The 12,995-nt window shown below is 41.3% G+C and overlaps 1 pseudogene; it reads right to left on the bottom strand.

The window, feature by feature from the left end:
• Window positions 1–12,551: 12,551 nt before the first annotated feature.
• LOC118552071 (U4 spliceosomal RNA) lies at window positions 12,552–12,621 on the bottom strand (annotated as a pseudogene).
• Window positions 12,622–12,995: the final 374 nt, after the last annotated feature.

The following is a 12,995-nucleotide window of genomic DNA, read 5'->3' as shown; positions in this document are numbered from 1 at the left end:
AGTAACATGTTCAGACAAGATTGATGATAAATACACAGAGATGACCTTTTTAAAAGGGGAATTAGCTTTATTCAGAGGAATTTGCCCAGTAAAAGGAGATGTAATTTAGGAAGGAATTAAAAATGGATTTATTTCTTTAATCCTTTATTTTATCAGCATCTGTCATAAGAATTCCAGATTCTCTTGAAACGGACCTCAATTTCATTGACATAGAATTATATTACAGGAATATTTTTCCCAGTTGCCACAAATTGTACAGGAGTTACAATTCAATCTTTAAATGAATATTTGCTCTGAAACTGAAGGTAGCTGTAACACCAATCTGTTGGGACGTGAAGAAATGTCCATAAGATCTTAGATCATGTACTCTGGCTTCATTCCAGAAATGATATACTTGCATTTTACTTTTGTAAATTCAAGAAGAAAATCTCACAGAATTCCTCTCATGAAACTGGGTGGCTCTTGCAATCTCCTTCTTTTAGGGTCATGCAGAATTGGTGCAAATGATCTAAAAGATGCAAATTTGGTCTAAAGGACAAATGGGACCCTTCAGATCTTGTAGTTGCCTTGGGAGCCAGAATTTGACCTGTAGTATTAAAGAAGCTTGGAGAAAGAAGGGTGAAAAGACAAAAGATAATTTATTTATTTGGGACTCAAGACAAAATGGGAAAAAATCCATTTCTCCCTCTCAGTTAGTAAAGAGATATTGAAATACTAATGACTTTTTTAATATAGCATTAAAATGTCTATGCACAAATACATACATTCAAGATGATAAGTAGCTCTGGGAATTTCTGTACTTTTCCCCATTATTTTACCCAGATTATGCATGTGGCCCCTGAAAGAAAAATATAAAAGAGGGTCAGGAATACCAAAGTTGCCAAGATCACAGAGACTCCTATTTTAGATGATCTGAAATATTTTAATGATCACACACACAGATCTGAGAGATCTAGAGGCACACAGCTGTGGCTTTAGAACCCCAGCGATATTTACCATCTGTCTGTTAGCACTATGAATCTTGGCTGAGAGAGCTGTTTTGCAGATCTGAGATTTCTCTTGTTTCTTCCAGGCACCCTGGGCTGGGCTTTCCAGAGGATTAATGGAACCTACGAGAAATAACTTTTTTCCCCCTCCTAAACTTGGGACAAAATGAGGGAAAGTTATTAACTTGAAGTCAGTTGTGGAGCCTTTCATACGCTTTTGTTTGTAACTCTGTGGTAGAGACATTAGTCACTCACCTTCCATGAGGGGCGTCATTTAAAGTAGATGCTCAAGGAATTTCACGTCCAAATAGGGTCATTGCTGAATTTGGTGGGGGAAGAAGAGACTCTATATTTTTGCTGGCTAATAAGGCATTTCTAGATGCTCATTAAGCTGTTAAAAAATGTGAAATGATGACTCACTGTGAACCCCTCCCAACCCCCCTCCCTGCTCCAATTTGCCTGTGGGTTGAAGGAATGTATACTGACTTGAGTTAAAGAAGAAACTTGTGGTTTCCATTATAGTCTGTAAACATCGATTGCTGAAAGCCTCAAGCGAGCTATCATCTCTTGCCACACACATGCTTTATATACAGTTCGTCTTAGAAAACAGATTGGGAGAGTACCGTGTTTACATCTCCAGAGTAACCCAACGAATGGGGGGCTGGTCTGCCTGGGGGTCTCCAGACCGTCACTATTCATAGCTAAGTGGAGGTCTCCTCTGATGTCTTCTAAGCCAAAGCATCAGGAGAGAAGCCAAGGCCAACTGTCCTTCAAGAAATTTCTTCCTGGTGCCTGTAGTGGCCCTTTGCTACCCCATCATCCACAAAAGTGTTTTTGTTGTTGTTGTTGTCGTTGTTTCTGTATTTGTCTTTATCTTTTCATGGACAGAAAAAAAAATGCTCTTTTCTCTTCAATTCCAAGGCCATTGCGATACTGTCATTTTGGATCCAAGATTAACTTAATTATGTGGGGGTGGGGTCAGGGTGTGAGCCATCCAGGGAACAATTCTGGTGGTGTGTAATGGGTTTAAAGAACACCTCAGAGAGAGATTGCAGAGGGTATCCGGAGCTTTGCTTGGCATCCTGACCAAAGCTGATAAGAAGAGTTTAACAGGGGCCAGTTTCTTCTGGAAGAAGGAATCATGGGTGTGGTATGGGTAGGAAAAGTACAGGATATAATATCAGAGAATTTGAATTCGCCTCTGGCTTTAGCATTTAGTGGCTTTGTGACCTAAGGCCTTGCTTCTTAAACTGTAACTTGAGTATATGCCTGGGGGTTTTCTTAAAATGCAGATTCAGGTGTGGGTGGGGCCTGAGACTGCCCCCCGACAAGCTCACGTGGATGCCTCTGTGGATGCCTCTGAGGCTCCTCTTGTCCCTGCTGTGAGTAGCAGGGAATCCAGCAAGTCTTAGAACTAATGTCTTAGTTGGCTTCATCATAAAACAGGGTTTAGAATGATGCCAACCTTCCAGGATTATTATCAGACTCATCACTGGTAGCAGCACTGGGAAGGCAAGGATAACATGTTGGCTTTGGGGTCCTGGAATGTTAGTGATGGAAAAAATCTGAGGAAGGGCCTACTTTTAACACCCCATGTTACAGATGGCGAAATGGAGGCACATGTAAGATATTCACTTTTCTTGGGCTCAGTAAGTCACTATACCAGCGTTTTCTCTTCATGTCTAAATGGAGGTCCAGTGGATAGAGGTGTCTGATTTGTATTTAGAGTGGGTGTGGCTTACATCTCTGACATCATCTGACTGGCCTATGATTTGATATAAAATGAGTCATTGTTGCAAATATTTCATTTCTCACTTCTCCCTCTTCCTCTTGTTATTATTATTATTTTTAATAAACTTAAGGAGGTCCCATTACAGGCCATGCTAATATCTCTTATTTCAAGCAGAATGGAGGAAGGAGTCTGATTTCATTCACGTTGAGACAAAAGGGTTTGCTTTTCCCTGATGTCCAAAGATGTCCAACCTCTCACCCCTCCTAATTCCTTGCTCTAACTCACCCTCTCCTCAGCTCTTAAGAATGCTAGGCAGGCCTAGTTGTCATCTTTAATCAAGTAGCATGATGTAAACACCATAAAATTATACCTTTCTGCTCTTTCTGCACTGCAGTGGTGGGGAAGTCACTAATGATGTAATGAAAAGGCTAATTAAAAACTAATAAATCTCATTGTCTTTGAGTTTGGCAAGTGGCTAACAAGAAAGGCTTGATTCCATAGCTTGCTTACTAATAACTCAATGGTCCTTATTAGGAAATAAATCTCATTGTTTGCTTCTCTTTACTGAGACTGGTAACACAAAGTTGTTGAAAGACCCTCCACCTGGCTTGGCTTTGAAGAGGGCAATGCTTACTAGGTTTCCAGCTTTTAGAGTGTTATGTTTGCCATTGCTCCTGTTGTCAGCTGTCTGACCAGTGGTCTGTTAATATGATGTTAATGATGGAGTTTTCACCCCAGGCATGTTTGTAGGACTCAGCACAGAGAGACTGTTTATTCTCTAACCTAAGGCTACATTGCTCATGTTGCCCTACTTCCTCCAAATATGAGGAGGACCAGGAGATAGCAGAAGCCTGGCTCCATGAACTCAGTATATCTGCTAAGCAGAGGGAAGGCTCAAATTCTGGGAAAAGTGGGTCAGTGACCTTATCCTAGTTTACAAAGGATAGTCCACAAGCAATAAGTGAAGGGAAGCAGGGAAGCAGTGTGTTCTTCAAGAAGCACAAGGAAAGAGGTTGCAGAAGGAGACCTATGGGTTTAGGGCAAATCATAGGACTGAATGAGGGAGATAGATGGGGGTAGCAGGACTTCAAACCTGGATGTGAATGGTATTACCTTCACTTCCTGATTCCTGCTTCAAGAAGGCAATTACTGAATTTCCCTGGACTGCAAACTTGTCTGAACAACATACAAATTTTAAAGTATCATCCCTCTCTGCTGGAGTCTGAGGACTTCTAGACTCTGAATGTGCTATGCACATGACTGCTGGTGAGTGATCAAAATTGGGTGAGTATGTAAGTCTGACCGTAGACGCCCCATTGCTTTGTGGTAACAGTGGTTAGCAACCAGTAAGATGGATGCGGTAGATTGCAAAAATGACTCCAATTCTTTACCCTTCCTGTTTATTTCCCCACCCCTTGAATCTGGGCTGGCCTTATGAATTGTTTTGACCAATCATTTGCAGTGAAAATAATAGTGATACTTTCTTTCTTTCTTTCTTTCTTTCTTCTTTCTTCTTTTTCTTTTTTTTTTTTTTAAGTAGGCTCCACACCCAGGGTGGAGCCCAACATGGGGCTTGAACTCATGACCCCGAGATCAACACCCGAGCAGAAATCAAGAGTCAGATGCTCAACTGACTGAGCCACCCAGGTGCCCCAAAAATAATAGTGATATTTCTAAGCCAAGGACTCAAGAAGCCTTGCACATTTCCACTTTTTCTCTGGATTTCTGTGACTATCAGGTGAACAACAAATCTTAGCTTGCCTGCTGGAGGGTAAAACATGGAGGACAGCCATTCCAGAAAAGGCCATTATAGACCAATGTGGTCTATGGTCATAGACCATAATTCCCAATGATCTACCAGGTAATAGGGCAGAAGTATGAATGAGCCCAGCCAAAATCAGCCCTGCCCAGAGCACAGGGAGCCATATATTTGTGAACTAAAGAAATGCTTAGAGTTTTTTTTTTTTTCATTATTAGTGAAAAATATCAAACATAAGAGAAGTTTACTTTTTAGTGAACAGCCATATACCCACCACCTAGTATTTTGCTATATTTGTTTTATCACCTATCCATCCATCTACCCATTCCTCTATTCATCCATCAGTCCATATCCTTTATTCATAATGATTGCTGTTTGTAGCCACTAAATTTTGAGATGGTTTGTTATGTAGGCATTATTTGTGATAGTAGGTAACTGATACAGTGGACATTATATAAAAGGAAGACTTAATTAGAAGAGTAAGCAGGGGATCTCAGAAAAAGTGGCTGATTTGGAGTTCTTCCCATGTCATATTTTCTTACTGAATGGGACTGGTGAGATCCACTCTTCTAGGAAGATGTGTATTGACTGGAAATTGTGAAATGGCTCAGAGTCCATCAGCAAGCAGGGAACCATGGTCAGACTATATCACTTTCCTATATTTTGTGTCTCCCTGGCAGTTAGAAATGTTCAGAACTTCCTAACCGAAGAGTGGATATTTAGAAAGCAGCTTGCCATGGGGATGAGGACAAGGAATGTCCCTTATATATGCACATATTTCCATGTTTTCCAAGTGCTTTTCACACAGACATATGTTCATTTTGATATTAACCTCAGGGGAAAGCATCTTGCAGATTTGGAAATCAAAGCTTAGAGAGGGTTTTGATTTGCCCAGTGTCACTCAGCTTAAGGGTGACCTAAGACTCAAACCTAGGCCTTTACATTGTAAGTTTCAATGACCTTTCTACCACAGCTCGACTATTTTTTTGTTATTAAAAAAATCAGAAGGATGGCAGGTGACATTAGGAATGAGAAAGATAGGAAAAGAGGAAAGAGGCATTGGGAATACATGATTGATTTATTCTGAACTGGATCCTATCAGAAATACTTACCATACTTCCAAATATCTGGTGCTATGGTAGGCATACAGCATAGCACCAAGTCAGGCAAGATTGCCCCTCCCTGAGAAACTTGAAAGTTGACATGATAGACACAAAGCAAATGCTTCTGATATTGACATCCTAGACCCATGTCCCACCTCTGAGTTCAGCGCACATGTGGGAGATGTTCCACAAACTAGACTCAACTCCAGCTGTCAGCATCTCACTTCAAGAGTGTGTTTCATGGCTTTCTCTGCTCTGCCCAGAGCCTTTTGCCAAGCTCTGGGAGCTTGAGCTTGTTTGGCTTATAAGTGCCACTCTGAAGAGCTGGGGAATCAATATCCCTGGAGTAACATTCAACTGGTGGGGTCAGGATCTGGTGGGTAAATGCTCCAGCTTCCCTCCTTGTAGTTGGACCATTCCAGGAGATACATCCTTGTCTCAGGCTCTGCTGCTTTTCCCAAGCTTAGATAAAAAGATAAAACATGCTTACAGAAAAAATAATAAATAATGTAGTGATATAATACTAGAAAGCAGTATGACATACACACACACACACACACATATATATACATATATATATAGAGAGAGAGAGACAGAGACAGAGATAGAGCTAGAGAAACAGAGACAGAGACAGAAAGAGGCAGACAGACAGAAGATAGATAATATAGGAAACAAAAAGAAATCACTGAACACTGGAATCACTGGAGTCAAGGCTTGAAGTAAGAGTATGATTTCAATACATTGTTAAATGGAATCTTGGGTATGGGAATCTGTGGGAGGGAATTTTTCTGGGATTCTTACAAACCTCTGTTTTTCTTTGCTTTAGTAAATGTCAGCCATTAACAGTGCTTGAATATCCAGTGGAAACTTTAATCACCAAGTGCCCACCATGAAATAGCAACTTGTTGACTGCTAATGCTATTTGAAACCAAAGTTGTCTCCATTTTTTTCTATCTTTGATTGTGGCATAAGTTTATTAGGGGTGACCCTTTATATTTTAGGGGTGATCATATAGCTCCATTCCTAGTAGGATATTTATGAGCATATTCAGTGCCAAAATTGCTTATCTAAAGTCCTATGGACAAGTAGGATGGGAAAGCCAAGGTTGGTTTGCAATTGAACTTGTCAGTCAATGAGAAGTGCAAATGCCATGTGGTTGGCTTTTAAATCAAGACCAGATGGCAAGCAGTATTTGGTGGGTCTTGGTTATGCTCCAGATGTCTAATGCTCAGAAGTGTGATGAAAAGTGGGGCTATTTTTGCCACAGTGAAGTTCTGGCATTGGTAGCCAGTTGCCTTGATTTCCATCACAGAGGGCCATTTTTTGAAGCATGACTTCTAGAAGAGGCAGTGAAGAAGGCCTAGAGGGAGAAGGTGGTCTCTCAAGTCAGCATCAGGCTAGAGAAAGAGCAAGGTGTAGAGGTTCAGATTGCAGCTCCCTACATAATACCTGATCTCATTTTAAGCAGACAGTTTTATTTTCTAGGACTAATCTCTCTTGCTCTTCATCAGCTCACTGCCTGAAAGGCCAAAGAGTCTCAAAGAGGAAGCAAGAAGGAGGAAATTCAAAAGGGAAAGAAAATATCTGCACATCATGGAGAGTGTAAATAAAACGTAAACCTTTAATACTAGGCACCCATAGGCAGATGACAGGAGCTGAAGTGAAAGCCCCTCTCCAAAGTTATCACAGCTGCACAACTGTCTGTTGAAAACACTTTAAAAGCTCCAAACATTAACTATTTTGTTCTTTTCAAAGTTTATAACCTTTTTCCTTTTTTGCTCAACTGTGTTCTAATGACATTATTTTTTTTCTGTTAAAGAGGATCAGATTATGAGGACAGGATGTTTGTATTAAATATTAAATCACCAAGGCTTCCTTCAGCCAAAGGTCCCAGCTTGGCTTCAGTTTTGATTGAGATAGACAAACCTACATTCCTACAGAACTACAGAGAGTACAAAGAGTTTGTCAAATCTTGATAGTGTAACCCGGCGTGGGGCCAAGAACAGAATAATTGGTTAATGTCTGCATAGTTCTTTGAAGATAGAAAATACTGTGTAAATTCTAAGTAGTATTGAGAGCTGAGCCAGCCCTGGAGGGCCTGATTCTAGGAATCAGTAGACTATACATTTCTCCAAATTGACTCTTGAGGACCAAAGTCATTGACTCATATGGATGATCTTGATTCTTTATGGGCCATGCGGGTTCTAGAAATTAGCCTTCAGTACTGGGATGCCTACTCTCAAGCCTTTTTTTTGAGGTTTAGTTATGGGATTAGCTGTGTCATCTTTGGCCTTCAGAGGCTATGCAATGTCCTAGAAGGCGTCCTTCATTTCAGGTGAAAATATTCTGGGTTTAGGAGGTAGACATTGGGAAAATAGGCAACTATATCTTAATAAGATCTGCCACCTTCTGCAGGATGTCAATACACAGTCACAACAATGAAGGGAATACGATGAAATAAATCTTGGGCATGTTCATTCTTCCTCTCAGAGAGTCATAAAACAAGTCACTATGTTGTATCCATTATGGATTTTCAGGAAAATCAAACCCACACAAGGTGGTTTAATAGAATTTAATATGGGAACTAAACTAGAGAGGTGTTGGAAGAACTGAAAACAAGGGAAGGTGAGGCAGTCTAAAGATGAACAATGCAGGAAGACACTACCATGCCCAGAGCTGGAGGACAGAGCAGAGAGGCAGTATTAGCAGAGCTCAGGTGTTGCTTATGGGGATCCGGGGAAATCCCACCTGGCAGGAGATGAAATCATGGAGGAATTGCAACCTCTGTTTGAGAAACCACTCAAAGAAGAGAGAGGAGGAGGGGCACCTGGGTAGCTCAGCCAGCTAAACATCTGACTCATGATTTCAGCTCAGGTTGTGATCTCATGGGTGGTGAGATCTAGCCCTACCTTGGGCTCTGTGCTCAGCACAGAGTCTGCTTGTGTTTCTCTCTCCCCCGCCCTCTGCTCCTCTCCACCGCACATGCTCTCTCTCTCTTTAAAACAAATAAATGAGGGGCACCTGGGTGGCTCAGTTGGTTGAGCGACTGCCTTCGGCTCAGGTCATGATCCTGGAGTCCCTGGATCGAGTCCCGCATCGGGCTCCCTGCTCAGCAGGGAGTCTGTTCTCCCTCTGACCCTCCTCCCTCTCATGCTCTCTGTCTCTCATTCTCTCTCAAATAAATAAATAAAATCTTAAAAAAAATAAAATAAAACAAATAAATGAGTCTTTAAAAAAGAAAGAAGAAGAGAAAAGAGGAGAAATATTCTAGCTTCTTCCTCTCTTCTGCCCTAGTCCCCAAAGCCAGTGCTTCCCATTGCCCCATCCTAGTTAGAAATCAAATACTCAAGGGAATCTGGGGTATTTACCCTGCACAAGCCAACCCTGTATGCTAAAGAGAGCAGGTTAAGAGTAAGGGATAGATCCAAGTGTCAGGAAGCAAGTGGACAGGCACACAGATGAAAGGCACAGAGAAGCCCTGAAGTCATGAGGTCTGTTTATCATTGTCTGACCCAGAGTAAGGCACAATTTCTTCTTTCTTTTTTCTTTCTCTTCTCCTCTCTTCTCTCCTCTCCTCTCCTCTCCCCTTCCCTTCCCTTCCCTTCTATTCCCTTCCCTTCCCTTCTCTTTTTCTTTCTTTCTTTTTACTTCTATTGATCCTGTATGGTCATCTTGTATGAAGTTTCAAATTGCTAACCAATGTACCCTAACTTTTTACTGCAACAGCTTGTTGGTTTTACACTGAGGTTAATCAGAGCTATAGAAGCAAAAGTAATTAGAGGCAAAGACTTGTGGCTTCTCTAAGTGGTTTTATTTCTCCTCCCTTCTTCACTGACATTGTGAAAGCAGAGGCAAGGATAGGAGATTTGGGGAGTCTGGTTAGTGCTGAACAATGTGATGCTGGCAGAGGGAAAGTCCCCTCCAAGAAGAGGACAGGGCACACTGTAATCCAGGCATATTGGCATATGGATGGATAAGAGGCACACGCCTCAGGGAATTCTGAGGTAGACTTGTCAAGGGAACTTTAATTTTTGCAAATGGGTATGATTATTATGTGGTAAATTTGCAGCCAAGGGCTTGGATGGACATTGCGGAGGGTATGTACTATGGAGAGCGCTGTGAATTGTGTAAGACTGATGAATCACAGACCTGTAACCCTGAAGCAAATAATACATTATATGTTAATAAAGAAAATTAAAAAAAAAAAAAAGAGCTTGGATTATGGGTCTCAAGTGTGAAACCTTCCATCTTGTGTAGGAGTTCTATCACTCCATGTGCCCTGTAGGGCCACCTACCCATCTTCTCTGTACTCTGAGTCTTCTTCCTCAATGCCTGGTCCTTGCTAGTACTCTGACCATTTCCTTAGAACCACTTCAGCCTTCAGCCATGTCTATGCTACCAGAAGTGAACATACATTCATAAATACATACATACATATATATGAATGTATACACCTTTGTGAATCTTTTGTATAGTGTGTATGTTTGCATATGTGTGGCAGCATTAGGACCCATTAGGTTTGCTGCCCTAATTCCACACCAAGCCTGAAATTGGGCATTGAGAGTGGTTTTGGGGCATAGTGCCAAGGTTGCTTCAAGAGCAAAAGAAGAGACCTTTCCAAAAGCGGCACCAAGGATTAGTCCTGTCTTGGCTTTAGGCTATCCAACCTCTGATTTCAAATCTGGAAGAAGTGCTTGAAAGAGGTACATCAGGTAGAAGACCCTGGTATCCAGTTCCCAGGCTGCTGCCATTCAAGGTTGGTCAGTGTCATGGGAACTCTACTCTGTATCTGTCACCACATCCCAAAAGCAGTTCCTTTTCATCTCTTAGCTCTTCCTTGCCCCAAAATGCACACATTCAATAAGGCCAGCCTCCATAAGTGTAATGCTAAATGCTTCACTAGCATTGACAAGCAATATGGGTAATTTAGGCCCTGATAATGAAATACTTGGTAATTTTCAGAAGAGGGTGTGGCTTTGTACTTCTCTGAAGATCACTTTTGTTTTTTAAGAGAGAGAATGAGTGAGTTGAGGGGGGGTTAGGGAGGTGGAGGGGCAGAGGGAGAGGGAGAGAGAGAATCTTAAGCAGACTCCACACCCAGTGCAGAGCCCGATGTAGGGCTCAATCCCATGACTCTGAGACCATGACCTGAGCCGGAATCAAGAGTCAGATGCTTAACCGACTGAGCCAGCCAGGCACCCCTCTGAAGATCACTTTTACTATTTTCCTTCTCTTGGTCTGGACAAATGTCTACTACTTGAATCAGCAACTTGATTCAAGGATTTGTCTGGCTGTCTGAGCAGTCTATTATCTTTGTAGTCTGTATCTTTGGCTTTGTTTTTGCTTTTGTTTTTTTAATTAACCACAGTTTCCTTCTTTCCTGCTATGGCCAGATCCTTCCTTCTCTAGCTCTTTTCTGCTTCTCCTCAGTCAGCATGAGCAAGAAAACTTTCTCACTAATCAATAAGACTATCCAGTCTCTTTTGGAGATACTATCAGTTTATCCCAAACTTCAGAGAAGTCAGCGAGCAGGTTTGCATTCAATGGTGGTTGGTTTGCTACAAATAGCTCAGACAGGTAATCTCTAGAACTTCCCTTCTAGTCTCAAGATTTAGAATTAAACTCAATCTTATGAAATGAAATATATTAGAAGGTGACCGGGGATGGGAAGGAAAACCAGGCATGTGATTTTATATAATTGAAGAAATTACCTGTCTTCTACCACTGCACTGAAGACCAAATGAAACCTCTTTAGAGGTTACATAAATGAAATTTTTCCACAACAGTTTTTTGAACGTTGCATCTTCTGTGTGCTATTTTACTCTTCTTGATTCTAGTTGGGATGGTCAGTGGAAGTACCAAAAACCACGAAAGAGACTGTGCTTATGATATTGCCAGCCTGACTGGAAACAGGAAATACCAGGAATCTTATAATAAATGTGGAGAATCCCAGCCTAATTTCACAGTCTCAGAAGTTTGAATAGAGGTTAGACTAGGCTGCAAATCTTGGGTGTACATTTCAACAAGATTTCCGGTCTCACGGTGACCTGCCCTGTGTCAGAGAAGTACAGCTAAATTCAATCTTGGTTATCTAAATTCTGAGATGGACAAATCCCAGTACCCTTTCACTTTTTGAATGGATCATGAATAGAAAGGCCTTGGCTGTGTTGGGTACTGGGAAGGAGATTGTATCACCTTGATAATCTCTAAAACCTGTTAGGAAACCATTTGCTGTGGCTTAGGTAAAGCCCTTTTAGGAAAAAGGGGATGGATCTGGACTGTCATTACTCCCAGTACCAGTATTGGCATCACCTGGGAGCTTGGTAGAAATGCAGAATCTCAGGCCCCAATCCATACCTACTGAACCAGAGCCTGTGTTTTCATAAGATAATTCAGGGACTTGTGTGCAGAGTGAAGTGTGACACACTGCTCTGGAAGACTCCTGAGAGTTTTTTGAAAGTTCAATGATTTCTACTTGGCATGAGAATGATGAATAGTTTTTGTAGGCGGTTTTATAATACTACCTATATAGTGTAGGTCGTACTATAGTTTCTGTATAATCTGAAGGCTCCCATAAGGCTTTCCTCCAATTAATGCTCCAAAATTCTTTTACATTGTAAGGGTTTGAGTATATGTATGTGTGTGTGTGTGTGTGTGTGTGTGTGTGTGTGTGCATCTCCTCTACTATAACAAATTATAATAAATGTAATGGCTTAAAACAACACAAATTTATTAATCAGTTTCCATGGATCAGAAGTTAGGATGTAAATTAGCTGGACCCTCTGCTCAAGATCTTAACAGGCTAAAATGAAGGTGTCAGCTGGGACTGGTATCTCATCTGAAATCCAAGCTCCTCTTCCAAGCTCAATGATTGTCAATGGAGTCTTTCTTGTGGCTGTAGGACTTAGGTCTATGTTTCTTGTTAGCTCTTGGCCATAGACCACTCTCAGTGCCTCTGCCATATGGCCCTCTGCTTTTAATTAGCAATAATCGTGCCTCGGATAAACCTCATTGGCTACGATACTGCCACTGCGCAAAGCTTGGCCCTCTGCTTTTAAAACATGGCTGTTTGCTTCTAGGCCAGCAGAAAAACACCGTTGCTGTTTCTTATCGCTTCTGTGGGCTCACCTGATTAGGTCAGGCCCACCTGAGATTATCTCCCTTTTGATTAACTGAAAGTCAACTGATAGGTTTCCTAATTATAATCTGCAAAATCTCTTTTGCTATATAATATAGTCATGGAAGTGATATCTCATTACATTCCCAGGTTTTGCCTGCACTCAAGGGGAAGGAATTATACAGAGCATGTATACCAAGGAATACCAGAGGCCATGTTAGAAATCTGCCTGTCATTATAAATTCATACACACACACATTATCTGAAATTCTTATATGTCCAAATTATAGGATTATAG

Source organism: Halichoerus grypus, chromosome 10 (assembly GCF_964656455.1).
Source record: "Halichoerus grypus chromosome 10, mHalGry1.hap1.1, whole genome shotgun sequence".
Classification (NCBI taxonomy): domain Eukaryota; kingdom Metazoa; phylum Chordata; class Mammalia; order Carnivora; family Phocidae; genus Halichoerus; species Halichoerus grypus.
The sequence above is the reverse complement of the archived record's forward strand: the minus strand, read 5'-3'. Positions and strand labels throughout refer to the sequence as shown.